This window comes from Sinocyclocheilus anshuiensis, unplaced genomic scaffold (genome assembly GCF_001515605.1).
Source record: "Sinocyclocheilus anshuiensis isolate Anshui unplaced genomic scaffold, SAMN03320099.WGS_v1.1 scaffold546, whole genome shotgun sequence".
In the NCBI taxonomy this organism is placed as follows: Eukaryota; Metazoa; Chordata; class Actinopteri; order Cypriniformes; family Cyprinidae; genus Sinocyclocheilus; species Sinocyclocheilus anshuiensis.
Genome location: NW_015542451.1, coordinates 938,780 through 954,976, shown reverse-complemented (window position 1 = coordinate 954,976; position 16,197 = coordinate 938,780).

Here is a 16,197-nt window from a genome sequence, read left to right as displayed (position 1 = left end):
TGAGAGTGACTGTGTCTGTGTGTGTGTGAGTTACTGTGTCTGTGTGTGTGTGTGTGAGAGAGTGAGTGACTGTGTCTGAGTGCGAGTGACTTTATTTCTTGTAATTGTGACTTTATCGCAATTGTGACTTTATATCTCATAACAATGATTTTTTTTCTAACAATTGCAACAATTTCTTGTAATTTCAACATCATAATTATGACTTTATATCTTGTAGCTGCCACTTTTTTTCTCATTGTTGTAACTTTATTTCTCATAATTCTGACTTTTTATCTCGTAATTGTGACTTTCTCAAATCTGCAACTTTATATCTCCTTGTAACTTTATCACAGTAGCGACTTCGCATTCCCCAAATGCGACTTTACAATATAACTTTATTACTCATGATTGCAGCCTTTTCTCACAATTGCAACTTTGCATCTCACAATTGAGACTTAATTTCTCCTCACTTCATCTTTTTCGTCCCTCCAGTGATTTTATATTTACATGTATTCATATAGCCCATTAATATCACCATTAACTTCAAATTTTATTTTATTTATTTATTTTTTTTACTTTGAAGTGAAAATAGGCTTCAGTATGAGAGGGATGGTGCATACTATACCTTTTTCCTCAGCATGTCAACAGATACCCAGTTTCCACAGTCTGATGTTGTTGTTGTTTTTTTAACATTCAATTGAGGAGCCATCAATGAAACTGCCAAATGATAACTTTTCACATTCCCACAGATAGTTGATACTGTGGATTTTATTGTTTTGGCAGTTCTCATGAAATCCCTTGGGTGTGTGCATCCCACTTCACTAACATTAATCAAGCATGTTAGCCGTATCTGATCTAGGAATCAATGCACGTTAAACGATTACGGCTGCAATCTGAGCCGACATTTACTCTTAATTCTACCGTTACTGCACAACTGTGTGAAAGTCACTGGCTGTCATTTACCCGGTCAACCGGATAGAGTTTCTCGACCAGGTTTACCTGTCTGCCCAACTCTCATGAAAACGTCACAAACAGGTTCTGCCGGCGACCGCAAGCTATGGAGTTTCAGTTTTATGATGTCATTGTCTCACGATGAAGCTGATTGGCTTTAACATGGTAAGCATATACTATTTTGGACATCTCTTTCTCTCTTGCTCGCACACACTCATCCATATGGATGTGATTTGGGTAATCCTGCAGACTCAGTGAGCAGACAGCTGGCTGAGAGAGGAATGATGGGATAGGCGGTGCTACGGGATCATGAATCTGGAAGACATGAACATAAGTAAAGTACAGAGAACACGTGATCCTGGAGCTCACAGGTCATACAGCTTTAGTTAATTCTAAGGTTTCTCGTCTCAGTATGTGTTTGGCGTCTTTTGCTCCAGTAATTAGGTGTGTGATGTTTGGTTAAAAGTTGAAAAGATGCAATAGAAGCGCAAAGAAAATAATCCGAGCCTCGGCAACTTGGCATCTCTTAAATGTTGGATTTCGCATGCATTCGAGTGCCAGAACACTCATCCGACACATCTGATCGTCTGTTGCGATCCATATGTTGTGAACCAAATGAGCACCAGCCGTGCTCGCGGTGAAACGGCACTGCGAGACGATAAACAGTAAAACATCAGAATACATGTGCGAAAGTTCCAAAAATAAACCACAAATTACAGCTGCCCTGGGGAAACTTATTTAAACCTCATAAAAATAAAGTTCACTAATGCATAAAGGTTGCATAAGTATCCCTTTCAGCATTTAGTTTTCTTTCTTTCTCTTTTAGCTTTTATAAAAAAAAACAATGTGGCAACTTTATGAGAGGTTGGAAAGCCAGGTACTGTACGTGGTACTACCTGCAGTCTGTAGCAAAGCATGCTGGGGGATTATTTCAGCTGGCGTAGGATGACAGATGTCACAAAGATAGAATATGTATAATCTTTCTTAGTAAAAATGATTCAAATGCCTGAACAATCTGCATTTTTACCACAGCAAAAAAAACTACACAATAGAATTAAATGTAAGACTGCATAAAAATTATAATATTTCAATAATAACATTAAAAATGGAAATGGAAATGAAATATATATTATAAATATTATTTTATGATTTTTGAAAGCTAAAGACATTTACTGTATAGTGTTATATGTTCTTTTGAACTTTCTATGTATCCAAAAATCCTGGAAAAAAATTAACATTGATAATAATCAGAAATGCAGCAAACTCTTCATATTAGAATGATTTCTGAACATCATGTGACACTGAAGACTGGAGTAATGATGCTGAAAATACAGCTTTGATCGCAGACATAAATTACATTTTAACAGTCACATAGAAAACTGTTTTTTTATTGTAATTATGTATTGTTTCACAATATTGCTGTTTTTACAGATTTTTTTATCAAATAAATTCAGCCTTAGTGAGCATAAGAGACTTCTTTCAAAGACATTAACAATCTTACATCCCTGAATTTTTGAACAGTAAATATATACATAGTATATGCTATAAATATGCATGAATTATCATAAGCATATTCATCAAGAATATTTAAATAAATAAACTGCTCAACCGAGGCTTACAAATCTAACCAAAAACTTGTGAGTGCATGTGTTTTAATAATTATTTATTTACTTTTTAATTTTAATATGGGATCTGTCTCTTCAGGGAATACAACACTGCTGAGAGTAGCAGACAATAAGTTTCCAAACATGGAATAAATAACTTGGCATGATGTTGTATTTCAGCACTTCGTGACACACTTGCATCATTTTTAAATCCGCCATTTCACACTCACTTAACTGCCACAAGCTGGCCACAGCTCCAAATGACACTATCTAACGAGTGAAGCATTAGACGTTTACAGCCTGTGAATGCAGGTACCAGAACTGCTAGAATTAGACTTACTATATACACAATTACTAATGTTTTCAAATGTGTATTTCAGCACATGCAGCAGCAAAGTAAGTGTTTCAGAAAGAACTGAAACAATCTGAAAACATGGAAAGCGCAGACGGGATGTTGTTCTGTATGTTTGGACCAATGCTTCAACTAGAAATTGCATATATTGTACACTGACTTCAAAAAGAGCATCAGGCATTGGCTGTGTAGTGCCAGTGTCTAGGTGGTCCTACAGTAGGCACGGCTTTAAAAAGTAGCAGAGCTTCTATATACTTTGCCGGTCACCCCACCCACATGTTTACAAACATTCAGCAAACGCCTCGGGTGCTTTCATGGTTTCAGCCACTATGGGCTCCTTTAAAGCTGAAATGGCTGTTAGACAGCCAGCAGGAATGTAGCATTGTAGTTAGTCTACTTGCATGCAATCCTGTAAGTTCAAACATGTACAATTCTACATACTGTAGGAGCAGAAACAGTCATTTGGTTCTGGAAGAACATGCTTTTGCAGGCCTCTCAAACTTATAGATAAGTGTACAAGAAGTTATATTTGCATTTGCTGAATACCAGTTCTTACAAGCCAGCAGTGTTAGGTAAGTCTATCTATCTATCTATCTATCTATCTATCTATCTACCTACCTACCTACCTACCTATCTATCTATAAAAAGTGTAAAAAACAACATCACAGAAACTGCGTCAGTGGGAGTCTATGGCAGATACTTGTAGTTATAATGGTGCAAAGATATTAATTGAACAACAGACTCTTGGGACACTGGATTTTAATCAGTGTAGATTTGTCCCACCTGAAAGCTCATCTTCTCTAGAAAATGATTGGAAGAGATACTAAATGGAAGGGAATTTGTGGCCAATATTTGAAACTTTGCACATAAATAAAAATGAATAGTTCAGTATTCAATTTCAGTATTTACTTCATAATCTTGCTCCTTGCCGACTGTAAGTGTGCAGTTCTGAGCTATATCAATTATTTCATCAAGTAATCTCTTTGTTTAATGGTAGTCCTACAGGTAGCTTTTGCAGTAGGAGCAATATTTCAGACAAAATCAATAAATTATCTCATACGAGCACACATTTTGCAGCTGATAAGGCACTTCTGTGCTCACTTGACTCTTACGCATGGGGGGCTTGTTGCCGTCGCTCTTACAGAATCAGAAAGGGCGACAGAGATTTGGTAAGTGACTCGGCACTGATGAAAGCTGGGATTTATCACAAGCTGTCAAAATACAGGTTTCTGGTTACTGAGTTCTTCCAGGACACCTCAAACTTCTCACTATATGGTCACCCGTGAGTCACAACCAGAGCCATGAGCTCGTATGTTGCCCACAGACCCTCAGATGACATTTCCAAAGTATTTTCTAAAAAAAATGCCCAGCAATTTTGAAAACTGAACACTGATGTTTTAGAGCATCGGAGCAGTGATGATGTGGAGACGGTAAACATGGTTGATCACAATTTTGGAAATGAAAAAGACTGAACTGGCAACCCTGCCCACTCACTCTCTGGTTATGGGTCTGTATGAGTCATTGTGGGAGGACTGGAGGACAACCTGGCAAGCCCACCGACACTACAGTACAAATACATGTGAATCAGAGGGGTTGCCTTAATTTCACCGTCTCATCATCGCAGTCTTAATCACAACGTGTTTTCCAACATCTTGTGGAACATCTGAGACTGTGAGCGTGTGCGTATCACCATCAACACTTCTGTTTCCCTGCTAATTAAACGGTTCCCCTTGGTTTGCATCGAGGGGGGGGACGGGAAATTCGACTAAAGTAATGAGGCCTGTTTTTCTCAAAGGTTTTCCCAGCCTGTGAAAGACACCTAATTTTGAGAATTACAACTACCCTGAGAAAAAAAAGATGGCAAAAAACGGAGTGCAAAAATGTGAATGAAATTGAGCTTATTCAGTAATTTAAAACAGACATCCATGCATTTGCTGTTTCGGCCCCCAGACCCAGAAAAGCAAGCTTTCTGCAGGATACAGGGGAATAAAGGCCAGTATTAACCTTTCTTCCACTGAATATTAATCAGCATTTAATAAAAGGAAAACAACCCACTTGCCACTCCAAATATTATCAGTGTGACATTACCTTTATTTTTATTTTGCGAGACGTTTTGCAAAAAAAAATTCAAGATAAACACTTACGCCTCAGCATTCAAAAGTCCGAAAAGCAGGGGGAGTTAGGCTAGGAAAATAAAATCATGAAATAAAACAAACATGGCACTTGCCGACGAGACCGTATTGGACGCAGCGCTTTCTTCTGGCTCAGACTGCTTTGAGAGAGATGCATTGTAGGTTTTGGATTGACGAGGGCAACCACGTTTCCATGTTCATGAGCTGGCGCTCGCCAGGAAGACTCCCATTAGAAACGAGTGCGTGTGTTTTCTCGTGAACACGCTTGGGACAGAAACACAAATTCCCTCATTTCTCACTGCAGACGAAAATGTCACTGTAAAATGGGAGCAATACGGTCAGTCATAAACCTACCAAAAAAAACAAACAAAAAAAAAAAATGATGGAAGGCAGAACAAACACGCTTCAAATGAGCATAATGTTAAAATAAAAAATAAAACACAAGATCAAATCATGAAGCTCACAGTTCCTCCTTAAAATAAAAATAATAAATGTTAGGCATAATAAAAAAAATAAATAAAATAAAAAACTATATATAAAATATCTGCATATGCTACACTTAATGGGGTCCAAAATGGGGTCTGAAACATGAGTGAAAATGCATTTTTTTCTAACCGAATACAAATTATATTAGGGTAAAAAAAATTTTGACTATCAAAAATAGTGTACAAAAAAAAAAAAAATTTAATTAATTAATTAAAAAATAAAAATAAATAAATAAATAAATAAAAGAAATAAATAAAAGAAGACGACGACTCATTAGATGACATTAAAATATTCTATTTATGGATCAGTTCAGCCACAAAATACCAATTAATTGTAATTTACCAGTCTTTGTCACTATCCTTCAAACCACTAGGTGTTACCCATTTGTCAGCAAGAGGTTTGTCATCATTTAAAATATAACAGAATTTAGTATGATCACTTTTTATTTGATAATAAAAATTGTATAATTTAAAAATGTATTTTATAATAAATACAGTTCAGAATAAGTATGTTGTTGACGTGTCGACTTTGACCCATTATCAGCATAACAACTTCAATTTTCCATTGATCAAAATCCTAAAGCTTTATTTATTTTAAATCCCAGTTTTTGGACTTTTGGACTGCACACAGATAAGGATATGCAAACACAAGAAATTCAGTCAAACGCTACCTGGTCCTGCGTGTGAATGTGAAATATGCTAAGACTGGGAAGGAGACTGTTTTGAAAGAGCGATAGCATCGGTTGACACCCAGAGCACTGGCCTGCCATCTCAACACAAAGAAGAGGCCAGCAGACCACGAACAGAGCGGGAGGGATGAACACGAGTGAGACAGAAACACACAGAGAGAGAAGGGGAGCGGGACAGAAAGGAACACGCTACCTCTCCACTGCCACTGTTTTCACATAAGCAGCAGTAGCCATTAGCATTCAAGTTCTTTGGATATACATATTTGAGATGCACATCATTGTGCACACAACTCCAAGAAGCTCCATACAGTTAGAGAAAGCTAATAATGCTAATGATAATATGGGTTAGCATGCGCGTTTATCTCAATAGCAGACACTTGTGAAAAAATAAGTGTGCTTAACTGTATTGCACTGTATAGTACTTAATATGTTCTAAGTTTATTTAAAAAAAAACTGTACTTGCAGTTAATATAATATTAAAGAAATAACAGGCCACTTAAGTGTGTTTAGTGTACAATGTTTACAAGTGCACTTGCAATAATGTCAAATTAAAAGTTTTACCTTAAAGTACATTTTAAATCATTATGTTCTAATAATCTTTTGTTGTGCTTTAAAGAAGTACATTTATTTTGATGTGTTGACTAACATACTAAAACTCACGTAAAATACTTGAATATAATTTTAACTATAGTTTGTTCTTCAATATTACATTTAAAGTTTAGTGTATAAAGAACTAAAATGTAACTTCATTATGACAAATGTGTAATTACAAATATTTAAATACATGACAAACAAGTTTCAATGGAAATGACATTAAAGTATACATTAGTTTACTATAAACTTTTCAGTACATTCGACAGCACACTGTAACCATATCACAAGAACAATAGAATTAATTATAATATACAGTAGATACATATATATATACATATACACTAAAGTCCAACTAAAGTGGGCCAAAAAGCGCTTAAGTCCAATTAACTGCATTTAATATCAATTTAAACTATAATACAGGTTTATTTAATTGCAAATAACATCCAGTGAAGTGTCCAACATTACATTCAGTTTGCACTTAAGTATATTATTTTAAAGTACATTATTTCCATAATAAGAACTCTTTTTGCTAAGGTGTACTTCTTTTCCACCAAAACTGGGAAGTAGTGATATACTGTAACATCTACAATACTGTATAATTAAATATGCGATATACGTTTTTTTGCAAAAACAATATTAATCCTCAGAAAATACAGCTACTTTGGAATCACTCTGTGCCATTTAAGTTGCAGGAACCTCTTCCAATCGTATCCACTAGTTTATCGGTTCATTAAATCTGTTTATTTTCTTGTTTGTTTCTGCTTGAGGGAGGTGACTGTTTGTTGAGTTTAACACCTTCCCCGTCACTCGGTGCTAGTCAACTCATGCTAACCCTGCCTTCCTGTGTGAGGAGGCCTTGTACACTTCTGTATTATGGAAAGGAAAGGAAATCTAGGCTTGCTAAACCTCAAATTAGGTCGGCAGACGTCAACGACCCTCTGCTAATATTTACAGTGAGCATTAGCTTGAGTGAACAGTCAGAAATGGGTTTGTTAAAAAGTGTTAATTCCAAGCAAACATCAATTATTAGCAATAAAGGAGTCTGTGTCGAGGGCTTTGATGTGAGCTGTTTGGGATATACACATCTGGGCAATGAGACATGGAGCAGGGGGATTCTGGGAAGGTCAGCGAGCTATTTTACATTCGTGGTACAGTGCAGGCCGATGTTTTGGGTTGGAAAAAGCATCAGTTCTGTTCGGGAATAGAGTGACATTCATCTGTGTCAGCTGATACTGGAGCGCTTGCTAAAAGGTTTTGTTTTGAAAAGCTCAGACTCTGGATTTTTTTTATTAGAAATTCAAACTTAGTTGCATGACAAGTCTAATATGCGGTACAATGCAGCGCCAAGAGCCGTGGATTAGGGCGGTGAGATGTTACACACACAAATGCATGCACGCATGCGGCCTCTTCTGAACAGACACAAAGTAAGGATCGAGTCCTGAATAAGTATGAGCAATCATGCATAAACAGACATGTTAATGTGCTGCGTTGATGCAAACAATGACCTTCAGTCAGCCGTCAACGGCCACTAATAATGCAGCAGACCCACAAACATTTAAGCTGACATGAGCACAAAGATCGTCTGCGAAGACATCAGTCTGCCAGCTTTCACTGTCAGTATGCTTAGAAATATTTTTAAAAGAGTTTGTGCTATTTTTGTCTTAAATTGCTTAAGTCTCAAGTCTACAACTTGTTATAAATATATAATTTTCAACTTGAGATGTTTTAATTCAGGTCGTTTGACATTAATTATAAATAAATATTTTATAGTTTTATAACATAAATATTCATATATATACATATATGAAGCCTTCAGATGCAAAAACCTTTAAGTCCGTCTGAGATTTTACATGAGCATTTTTATCAGGCTCCTATGAAAATAACATTGGACATTTTTTAAATTAAGGCATTCAATAACTGACTATTACCCTTTTCATTGCCATTAAAGTGAAATTACTAAACCTAAACATAGGAGCCTGATAAAAATGCGTATTTAAATAAAAAAATCTCAGAAAAATCTCAGACGGACAGGTTTTTGCATCTGAAGTTTTTATATGTGTTTGTGTGTGTGTGTGTGTGTGTGTGTGTGTGTGCAGTGGCAACGTCGTAAAGGTTAAACGTTATGGGTTCATTATGAAGCTCAATGCGGTCTCATTTTACGTCTTTGTTTTTTTATGTGTGTGTGTGTGTGTGTGTGTGTGTGTGTGTGTGTGTGTGTGTGTGTGTGTGTGATTATTGTAAGTTACACAAAGTTTATCTGTGTATGTTTTACAAGAAAAAACTACTTCAGGTTTACTACTTTAAAATTTCACCTTTAATAGTGTGTTACGTGCGGTTTGTAATTTTTTTGTAGTGTGTGTGTGTGTGTGTGTGTGTGTGTGTGTGTAAATGTAACATTTTGGGATTATTCACTGCACTCATATTTTTTATATTTATGTGCGGTTTGTATTTTTTTTGTTGTGTGTGTGTGTGTGTGTGTGTGTGTGTGTGTGTAAATGTAACATTTTGGGATTATTCACTGCACTCATATTTTTTATATTTATTTTTTAAATATCAACTCCTCAAATTACGGTATTTTGAGAACTCTAGTTCTAACAAATGTGCTGTTTTCAAAGCTTTATAAACTAGTTAGGAAGAAGGCTTAAGAAAGTGACACACAGAAAGTGAGGGAAAATAAACGAGGGGGAGGGATACAGATATCCTGGTATTTAGAGCCCTAATCTGAAACGCATAAAGCTAGTGTTACACTCCACAATATCACACAGTAGCATTACTTTTTTTTTTCTTCTCCACATTCTCACTTCAGACTTCTCATGCATTTTTCCCCTCTCCCTCTCCCTTCAATTCAAGTCACACTCGTGCATCCTGATGGAAGAGATTTCAGGAAATAAAGCTGGACAATTTCCTCCGAGTGTAATATTAGAATCCAGCAGCAGCGAGGAGAGTCCGCAGGGTTGCTGCAATCTTGTGTAGATACCGATATCATTATGCATGTATGTCTATGCGTGCGTTTACCCCGTCTGAAGTGGCAGTTTCTGTTTCTAGAAGGTTCCTGTCTTGCTGTGCCAGTTCCATTTCCCAGGCCTGAACCGGACACTTGCGTATATGTGTGTGTGTGTGAGTGAACGCGACATGGCTTCATCCTATATTTCGGCTGACCTCTTCTCGCTGCGATTCACACTGCTTCCATCAGTTAACACACAACGCTTCGAGCCCAGCTCCAAAAAATCATCTTCAATAACACTGACGAGGATGTAGCCCTATAGCGTACACGGCCTCTCTGTTTACTTCTAATTACTACGTCAAATACGAAAAGGGAAAGAAACAAGCTCTTATTTTGAGAGGGCACGGCATCGCTGCTCTTCTGACCCTCTGAAGTCCAGTTGTGGTCGCGTTTGGATATTACGATGGAGAATGGTTAGTTACGGTCTGAAAAGTGGATTTTTCGCCAGCGAATGTTTATCTATGCAGTCATTCCCGCTGCCATAATGTTTCAAGCAAATGTCTTGGCGTTTGTGCATAGTTACCTGTGTGTATGAGGTGGAAAGAGCTGGGGGCAGGAAGTAGACTGAGTTGGGTGGTGGTCCAAGCCATTGGATCTCATCACTCCTTCATTACGTTGGCATGCCCAGGAATCAAACTGATTCTGCAAAAAGAATAGGCCCTTTCATTTAGCAGGGCCTGCAGGGTAGAGAGGGAGCGGCAAAGAGAGAGAGACTCAGTAAAAGTAAAAGAGCCGGAGTGAGAGAAAGACACAACAGAGTAAAAGGTGCCGGGTACACAAGGCCTGGTATCCGTACAGAAATCCCCATTCTGATTCTTAGGGACCTATGATGTGGTCGCAGAATCCAAAAAATGTAATTTACAGTATAACGTGGCAAATTATGGATGAGTAAATCAAAAGTGGGGCTGTGCAATGAATCAAATTACGATATGGAGTAGTGTCTGCGAATGTTAAATCTTTAAAAGACTGCTACTGAAATATGAAATCTGCATGAGCGGAGCAGTTTTGTCTACTACACAAATTCAATAATAATATTATAATTTTATATTATTATAATTATTATTAAAATTAATATTATTCATAATTATTATTAATATTGTTATTGCAGTTGTTACATTATTTAAGAAATATCACACAATCAAGAATCAGTTTCATCACTTTTTTTTTTTTATACAATAAACATCTGTTGTGCAGCACTTAATTTCATGTGATTACATTTGAAAAGATTTACTAGATTGAGTTGATTAAATAAAGTTTTGTGGTTAATTTGGTTACCACCATTTTTGACAGTTTAGTATTAAATCATAACATCACATAATTTAGAAATTGGAGCGGGGGGGGCTCATTTCAAAGGTACTTCTTATTGTTAAAGTTTTATTAAATTACTAAATTGATTAGACATATTTGTTGTAAGCATGTCCATATGTTTGCATATAGCTTGTATACATTTTTGGCCAATATCATGTTTACATGTGCATTATATTATTATATTATATATTATTTAATATATGTATTACATTACTTACGGTTTATTTATTTTATGGAATTATTGCATGTACATGCTTTTATATGGTATGTAAAATTCCCTTATGGAATAAATAAAATGTTACCTTATAATATAAATTAAGTCATTACAATGGAATGCAAGCAAATTAAAATCGAAAACACAGAATTTGGGGAAAAAAATTAAAATGGGATTTGGGAAGAAAATATTAAAATTAATTTCATAGGGCCTCAGATTTGTATTCAAAAGCTTCTGATTCTGATGATTGTTGATTCTTTATCCAGCTCTACTTATCAATTACTACTCAAATATGATCTCCACTGCCAAGAATAGCATTGCACTCTCATTTTAGTTTACATAATTCTGCATATTTCCAACCAAAATATGTACAGAAATATTAAAAAGTGTGTCTGGACCTGATGATTAGACACAGTGTTATCTGTAGCCAAGATACAGTAAACGTCACTGAGAGAGGAAATGGTTAAGAATTAACCTGCTTAATCTACGCCACTATGACACAAACAGCTATATTTAGTCTGCGGTTTCACAGGTAACACTTGAACACATCTGAATGAATGTCACTGAGACCACAGATGACATCAGGGCCAAAAGCTGAGGAACCAGTCAGATCAGATCCTGAATCAGACAACACAACAAAAGGAGTTGATTGAGCCTGGAACACACATGCAAAATATTTAAAAAAGCATGCAACATGCAGAAGACACATATATAATAGCTATCAAGACATATATACAAGTAGAATCTGTAATATTTGACACACTTTTAAAAATGCATGCATTTCATTGCATTATATTATAAAATGCATGCTTGCATATATGACAGATCCTCAGTGCTGAGCCATTTATGCAATTATTTAATCAGCTGCTGCCATGGTGATTTTTAGTGATGGTGCAAAAGTCATAGCTGGAATCATTAACAATATATTGAGCCACCGATTAAATACTGCAAGCCTAACTATTATAGGTTACTATCGAGCTCTGTGAAATGAAATCCGACTATGCCTAGCACCTCTCTCTGTGAGGCACAATTCAATTAAAAAAATGTGCTGTGCTATGACTGGACCAGCGTCCAGACCGACTAGCGTTTCGCTGCATCAGAGAATTCTCGAACTGTGAAAATCGCGGGCACGGCTAGCGTCTGCTTTTCCGCTGGCTCGGCCCTCCCGCTGACAAACCAATTTCTTAAGCCTCAACCCACCTGCTGCTGCCCCCTTAAAAGCCCAAAAGAGTCCTTAAAGGTGTGGATCTGTCATTAGCACATTTAGCTTGGCGCAAAAGCACATTGTTATTTTTAAGAGCCAGTGTTTGCACCAGCTGTATCTTTGGAGCGCGTGCAGATTCCCGTGGCTCTAGAGAGTGTCCGCTTCCTCTGCCTACTTCTGAGGCGCTTCAGGTTTTCAATCAGCTCGGCTGGTCAAAATGATCTCATAACTCCCATCAATATGTTGTGGTTGCTGTGGAATCGAGTAAAATTAAAATACATCCGTGTATTGTAGTGGACTAGGAATTAGTGACACTTCAGAAACATCTGGTTCAGACTAAAGCCATTCAGACTGGACTTACAGCAGGATGACGCATGTTAACAAACAGTTAAATACTCTGATCTGATGAAACTGGTTACTTTGTCGTAAATCGCAGATAACGACTGAGTGCCTGGAAGAACCTCTGACCTCAACACAACCCTGACACCCAGATTCCACATTCATGGGAGCTTGTTTCTGTGCCAGAATAAAAGGGAATAAAATGTAATTGCATTTGCTTTATTTCTTGATTTCTTTATATCACAGTGACTTTTTATCTTGCAACTGAAGCTTTATTTCTTCAAATTGTGACTTTGTGCAATGTGACTTTAAATCATGCAGCTGTGACTTTTTTGTAATTACAGATTCATTTAGTGCAATGTAAATTCATTTATCACTTTAAATCTCACAATGACAACTTTATTTATCTCACAATTGTGACTTTATTTCTTGTAATTGTGACTGTATTTTGTGTAATGTGAATTTATATCTCACAATGTGATTATATTTCACAATTAGAACTTTTTCAAAAATGTGACTTCATATCTCACAATTGTGACTTTCTCATAATTTCGAGATTTTTTTGTGTAATGTGAATTTATATCTCACAATGTGACTTTATATTGCACAATTATGACTATTTCTTGCAGTGACTTTATATCTCACTATATATATTATTTTTTAATTACGACTTTATTTAGTGTAATGTAAATGTATTTATCTTATAATGTAATTTTACATCTCACAGTTGTGACTATTTCTTGAAACTGTGATTTTTATATTGTGTAATGTGACTATATCTAACAATGTCACTTTATATCTCACAATTACTACTTGACTTTTTGCAATAACGACTTTATGTCTCACAATTGTAAATTTATTTCTCACATTATGACTTCATATCTTACCGTTGTGAACTTATTTTCAAAACTTGATCTCACAATTACCTTTTTTTTTTTTTTATCTGATTATTTCCTTAAACATCACTTGCATGGTGTCAAATTAACACTTTTTGTTTGTTTTTTTCCCCATGCAAGCTTCAGTATGATAACAACAACAAAGTTGCTTGGCCAGAAAGTCTGTCAGAAGTTAGTAGAGTTCAGTATAAACAGATAGAGTTTATACTTCTGGTCTTTTGTCTGTGGCAGTGAGGTCAAGATGACAGTGACAGGAAGCTCTTTTGGATTTCTACAGTCATGAAGAAATACTAGAAAAAGTCACGTTTAACAAACTAGCGCCTGACTTCACAGACAACATAAGCCAGCTTGTTCTTAAAGTCTAATTAGCCGTGGTCGTTTCTGTGCCAAAAGACAAGAACTTCTGTAGCACAAAGAGAGATGAGAATGCCCCTTAAACACCTCAGAGATAAAGAAATTGCAAACATGGTTTGTCAGTTTACCTCTAATGTTTGCACAAAATCTTCACACCTCCACTCCAAGAAAAGATGAGAAGTTTCCCAAGGCCTTTTGTAGGTTGCTTAGCCATGTATGTGATCACTGCTTTAATGTAAAAGTGATTTGGTGAATATTGCCTGACTGGTAAGTTGTGGCAGCCATAACAGAACTTCATTTTGACTAAGTTATTGAAATAAATATATATATATATATATATGGGCCATTCTACAGAATTGGTCCGAAGTCAGAGTTGGAAACATCATAACATCTCAGTTGATAATTCAGTATACTTTATTTTTGACAAAACATCCCATGTTTCGGTAGTGACTGCACATTTTCGGTAATGCTTTGGTAGCGACCACATCACATTACAGAGTTTTAACTTGCATACTAAAACACTAAACACTAAAAACATACTAAAATACAAAAAAAATGCATAACTGTACTAAAATTGTACTTATTTCCCCCAAATATGAGGATTATGTGTTCCCTTTTGTGACTACCGTACCAATCAATGATGACATGTTTCAGTCTTGACAATTTTATGGGATAACACTCACAAAAAAACAAAGATGTCACTACCAAAACTCCACCAAATGTTTCGGTAGTGACAATTTTGGATACTTTTGAACCTATCTCAAAGATGCTAATCAGCACATGGTTAGCTAGCACAGTTCTGAACAAATTAAATGATATGGAATAACTCCCAAAAAAGTGTGCTTGACTGCAGAAAAAAAGGTGTTCGGTAGTGACGTTTCTTAGTTACACACAGATTTTTCAGAATTTTGAACACATTTACCTCAAAATGATGGGGCCTATCTACTCACCCTGTAGCTATGAGAGAGAGGGACACACATACTTTTGCCATCTGTTCCTGAAACATTTTAGTTTTTGACAGGATGTGGCGTAGGTGTATCTCGTGTGAAATCAGCGTCTCATTTGACTGCATTCGCTATTTGTGACTCAGATGTCAGTTCTGCTTATCAGGTGGTATAAGTTAATCAGAATGCAAGTTGCACTCCTATAACATTTTATTACTTGAACACCTTGGTAAAACCAGTGGTTAGTGAAACTTTTAAAGCAGAAGTTACTACACAAGCATATGCAATCAAAAGTTTGCACTAAAACAGATCCTGAAAGAGATCTTCGATCAATCTAGGTAAGTTAGAGTAAAACCATCCATTTAAACCAATTTGAAATGAGCTACTGAGGTGAAATCAGTTTCATAGCCTACATGAGCACCACCATAAATATATGTAGCCTTAAAAAAAAAAAAAAATTACATTATAAACTTAATTTTAAAAAAGAGCTTTACTTACATAAGTAAAAAAAAAAAAAATGCATTTCTTTTTTTATATAGAGTTTTAAGGTGAAATTAGGATGCTAAACAAGTCGATTTAATTACCACAATACATTTATGCATAAAAGAAATAGGCCCAAATTACAAATTAAATACAATTTAAAATGTATGTTTTCTGTTAGTGTAAGCCTAATGGAAGTCAGGCAGGTTGCAATATCGCCGTGTACTTCACACATTTAAACAATTTAGGGATATAATGCCGATTTCAAGATTACTTTATTTTGTAGAAGACAAATATTCTATTATTTTTAAAGTCTGAAACATGTTTTGAAAAAAAAAACGCTTTAGACATTTAAATAGAATGTATTAACACTCCCCGGTCTCCCCTATATACATGCTAAGTGTGACCAAAAATACAGAGACCTGAGCTGTTTTTAATCAGTAAGGCATGGCCAATGTTTGCATTAGGCCTATTATACACAGACAAACTCTGCACTGAGCACAGAACTCTGTCTCCCCCTATCGGTCAGTTTCATGACAGCACCCAGCGAGTCGCCCCGACACCATCTCCGGACTGCATGGAGCTTGATGAATAGATGCAACAATATTTGCAACTTCTCCAAACCTGTCGAAAAGAAAGAATTAGTGCGAGTGGAAAGCTCTGCTGAG